Source organism: Amblyomma mixtum, chromosome 8 (assembly GCF_055824585.1).
Source record: "Amblyomma mixtum isolate Tamu chromosome 8, ASM5582458v1, whole genome shotgun sequence".
Lineage (NCBI taxonomy): Eukaryota > Metazoa > Arthropoda > Arachnida > Ixodida > Ixodidae > Amblyomma > Amblyomma mixtum.
The window spans coordinates 79,741,669-79,746,982 of NC_143019.1; positions in this window are offsets into that span (position 1 = coordinate 79,741,669).

The window sequence follows — 5,314 nt, forward strand, 5'->3', positions numbered from 1 at the left end:
TGTGTGGATAGGTTGGTTAAGTCTCGAATTAGCTCAGACATGAACAGGCAATGGAAATCAACTAGTAAAGAAGAAGCCCATCACTGCGTTAGTGGGGAGAGGGAAAAGTAGAGGGAATCATAATCTTGCTGTAGAATGAATACAGAATTTCCGCATAAGACGAGGACGAGCACCTTACTGCTCTTGCAAAGAATAATAATCACACAGATAACACTGCAAAGTGCGCAACAAAAGTAACTGGTAGAATGCCTAAGAGGATAGCGGTAATCTCCCTCTGGAGACGAAAATTGCGATTAAGAAACGCCAAAGTATGAAAGTTTCTAATAACACCTATTGAACGACACTGGCTTATCTGTCAACGTTAATAAATAAGCGCAAGATAACAGAAATAAATAAGAATAATATGCAAAAAATCTAGCTTGCTCTAAAGAACGGAGTTCGCATAAAAAGCGGTCAAAGGGAAACTAGGCGACAGCAAAAATGGAATGTATACGATGATAGACAAAACGGACCATGCCATTAGCAGCAATAATAAGGTGTTTATGGTGGTATATGATTTTGATAAGGATTTTTAAAGTAGCCGAAGCAGACAGGACAATAATGACAGAGCGAGGAGTGCAGATAAGATTTGAACATGCCGGTGCTGACGAAAGCGGAATAAAGAAGTCTTAGAAGCAATGCAAAGGCGGAACGCATGCTCACTTTCTCCGCGACAAGGCAGAGATCCTCACTTCGCGTCTTGTCTCGTTTCTCTCTCTCCACCGTTCCCTCCCTTCCTCTTCTCTACGTAGGCTTTATTTTCAAGTTATACAACCCGCTTTAACTTATGCCGCGCCCGCTTGGTGGTCTGGCAGCGCGAATTCCCGCCTTCAGGAGAAGGTTGTTTCTGTGCAGCGGGTCCTCTTCTCGCCATCACAGAGGCTTTCCGCACAACACGCACGGCTGCGCTTCAGGTTCTCCTCCGGGTACCCCCTCTTCCCTTGGAATTGGATCGTCTCTGTGCAGAGTTCAACCTTCTAAATGGTGTAGATCCCGTCACCTTTGGCGGTCACACTTACCTACCGTCTGATATCTTGCCCCGCTTTAATCCCTGGTGCGACCATCCCTCTCTGGCTTCCTCATTCTCCTTCGCCCGTCTTCTCCCTTCTCACTTTCCATCTCAGTCCTTCCTTCCCGGCCTTCATATATTCAAGGATGGCTCTTATACGTCCCACTCTGCGGGTGCTGCTTACGTCGCATTCTGATCTTTTGGCGCGCTGCGGAACGTGGGCCGGTTTCGTCTAGAGACAGCCTCTAGTGCCTTCTGCGCAGAGGCTGTTGCGTTTCATGAGGCCTGTTGTTATGCCCGGCGCGCCCCCTCTCCTTTACCCTTGCATGTCTACTCTGATTGCCTTTCTCTCCTTCAGGCTCTTCACTCTCTTTCTACGAACGACTTACGCGTCCGCGACATAAAGCGCACTCTTGCCGCCATTTCTCTTCAGCGTCCTGTCTTCCTCTATCATGTCCCCGCCCATTGTGGTGTCTGGGGCAACGAGCTCGCTGACTGGGCCGCCTCACTGGCGTCGGCGCGTGGCCTCCTGCGGCCGTCGTGGCTGTCACCCTTGTCAGTGCGCACCCGCATGCGTACCACCGTACTCAGGCTTTGGTCAGACACCTGGACCGCGGAACATTCGGACACCCTCCTGGCTGTTTTTGTCCCTCTATTAACCGCCTCCCGCTCTCTTTCCCTCCACCCCGATCTCTTGTCCCGCTCCTAACTGGCCATGGCCGTTTTCCCTCGTACTTCCATCGTTTTGCCCTCCTTCCTTCGCCTTCTTGTCCATGCAGGGCAGATGTGGGGGATGTTCTTCATTACCTGCGTGCCTGTCCTCTCACCGCAGACATAGCAGCAGGGCTTCCCGGCTATCCGCACTTTCTTTCCCCTCGTGACTTCCCTCTTTGTTAGGTTCCCCTCGGTCTCGTGCGTTGCTTATTCGCGTTGCTGTTCGCGTTTCTTCCCTTCTTTCACCTGTCTCTCGTGTTTATTCCCGCCCTGATGGCTCGTAGACCTCCCTGCCATTTCTGTGCCTCCCCATGTCTCATGTGGTCGGGGACACCATATGGCCAATATTGGTGGGCCGTGGCCCTGCCCCTGCCTCACGGGCATGTGGATGGTATGTGGACCTTGATATTTGCTGGCTTTGCGTGTACATGAAGTCTTTGTTTTGTTTGCTTTTCGTTTTTTCATGTGTATTTGTATTTTTTTGCCATTCCTTTTTCTATTCTCTAGCTGTTATATTTTCATGTATTAATTGTTTAATTGAATTGTTTAATGTTTTAATTGTTTAATTGTTTAACTTTTCACTCGTTCTATTTCCTTGCGTTATTACATGCCTTTTTGTCATTTACTTGATCCTCTTTTCTATTTCCCCTTTTTTTATGTACCCCTTCTGCTTTCTTAAGCCCAGTATCTCCTGTTTGTTCGTGTTTTTGTTTTTTTTTCGCTTCGCTTTCTTTTCCTGTCTCTTCTTCCTTCTTACAGATTCCCGCACCTTCCCTCCTCCTGGCCGCCTGCGACCCTGTCTGAAGAATCTGGGCACGCTGGACCCATCCCTGTTTCATGTTCATTTCGTACTTCTTAATCCTTCAGGGGCGTCTTGTTTTAAAAATCACTTTTACCCGCCCATCATTTGTGCCACTTTTTTTTTCCTCTTTTGTAATTGGTTTTTCTTAAATTTTCTCTTGGGCGTTGGCCCCTTTTCTTTTATGTTTAATTGGATCGCCTGCGATAACCTCTGGTTGGGTGCGGGCTTCCTCTCCAGTTTTTGTTTATTTTATTTTATTTCTTGAGAGTTTAAAATAAAAGGGTGAAGGACTCTGGCAAGACTGTCCTACAAAAAGGGGCAGTGCTTCGCAACGTCCAGAGTACTGGAACCTTGGAAGAAAGCTGAAATCCCCTAATTCTTTAAAAGAGGTGACGTCAAGAAATAGGATCACTAAAGCCCAGTCAGTTTGCTTTCCTTTGCCGGCAAGGTACTTACTAACGTTATCGCTAATGGAATTAGAACAACTATAGAATTCAATCTCCCTAAAGGCCAGCCACGCTTTCGTAAAGGTTGATAATGATGAATTTTTATGGCGCAAAGGCAGCTAGGGCCAAAGAACGCCGTGGTACAAGATTTTTTCTTCTACTCAAGGTGGGGTCAATACCCATTTCCCAAGCATTTCACCCTAAAGAAGACGAGCACCAGGCCAGGGGAAAGCTTGTACCCTTTGTATCACCGGTGGGTATCTGGCGGCAGTGGGAATCGAACCCCGCCCCTCCTGCACGCGACGTGGTTGCTCCATCGACTAGGCCACCCCTACGCTACACTTTCGTAAAGGTGATAGGACAATAGACCATATTCAAATGCGCAGAATATGAAAACTATGCACAGCCTTCATATATTGCGGCAAACCATTCTGCGCAGTCATGCACGCATCGTGAAATCTGGGAGCTAGGGGTGTGCGAATATCAAATTTTTCGAATACGAATACTTAGTTCCGAATATCGAATCGAATATCGAATAGTGAAGGAAACACGCATTTAACCACTTCAAAACATTTATTTGAGCATCCAAGAACATCACAGCTCAACTATCAATAAGTAAATGAACACAAAAGTTGTGTGTGGCTGCACAGAAAGTACCGAAGTCTAGAACACTATTCTTAGAAGAGTGGAATTTTCAGAGAAAATGGCTAGTACACAGCACTTATTGAATCTAGCATGCCATCAGCGCAAAAGTGCGTTGCTGGGGTGAGCATTAAAGGTTGTTGTGAAGGAAAATCACCTGCTCCACAAGGTCAGGCAGGAGTCGTTCCCTTCTAGCTGAAATGACTTCTCCAGAGACAGGTAATTCCCTCTCACTTGGCACTGAAGTGACAGATATTGCGAGGTACTTCGTGCACAGCTTTGAATATATCAGCTTCGCAGGTATAGCCACAAAGAAGCTCACAAGCACCGTCAGCTACGGCATGTCCCAACATTACGCATGGCTCTGGACGTCGCCATGTTGTTATGTCTATGTCGATTGGACTTGCGCACCAAAATGTACGCCGGTGCTCAGAATAAAATATTCGGCTAAATACGAATATTCGCATGGGATCGAATAATAGAAACAACACGAATACTTAGATTTCGAATCGAATACGAATAGCAAAAATCTAATATTCGAATTATATTCGAAAATTTCGAATATTTCGAATATTCGCACACCCCTACTGGGAGCAGAAAATATTTTGGTTTATTGGAGTTTAACGTCCCAAAGCCACTCAGGCTATGAGGGACGCTGGGCGCAGAAAAGGAATAAATAGAAATACTGCAACAAATCTGTAGCGGCTGCACAGCAACCATAACTCTCTGAAGACCAAAGAAATAAAACTCTAATCAGGAAGGGTGTCTGGCAGGGATATTCGAGCTCTGAAGTATTGTTATTGCATGTTTACAGAACATAATCAGATATGACTGGGGACAGTCGGGGATAATAGTTAATGGAAAATACCTCAGAAATCTGAGATTCACACATAAAATTGCCTCGCTAAGTGACTCAGAGGATGAATTGCAAAGCATTATCAGTGACGTAAACAAATAAAGCAGAGCGATGGGTCGAAAAATGAATATCCTGAAAACTAAAGTGATGTTCAAGTCTCGTAAGAAAAGAGCCGCTTACGATAGGCAGCTAAACGTTTGATGCTGTTCTCGACTCGAATATCTCGACTTAGGGCAGGTAGTAGCCGCGTATCCGGAGTTGGAGTACAGCGCCCGTCCTGTAAAGTACTTTCTATGTCCTTGTCTTTTAAATGTAGCGCTGGATTACTTTTAAAAAACAATGCATAAGCAACTAGCCCCGCAACCTGTTTTGTTAAGAGTAAATTAACAATAGGAATAAGAATGGGATGGCGTTCAATCACCGGGTTCGCTCAGATAAAAAATGGGAGTTTAACAGTACTCATCACCCCAACAGCATGTAATGGCTGTATTTTGCTGGAATTAGCTATAGGCCAGAAACGTGAAGACTAACAGAAAAGGCTGAATTTACCCTGAAGGCAACGCAGCGAGCTATGGAGAGCAACTCTTAGGTGGAAGATTAGCATACAAAAGGAAGGCTTGGTAGGTAAGAGAAGAAACGCAAGTTAACGACATCGTAGTCGATATGAAGAAGGCAAAATGAGCGTGCAGGGCACTTAATACATAGGCAAGATAAAGGATGGCGGGTAAAAGCCGCGGACTACTCTAAGAGAAGGCAAGGGTAGAAGGTGGTAGAAAAGGTCAGGCGCGCGGCTGGGAATAGTAGAT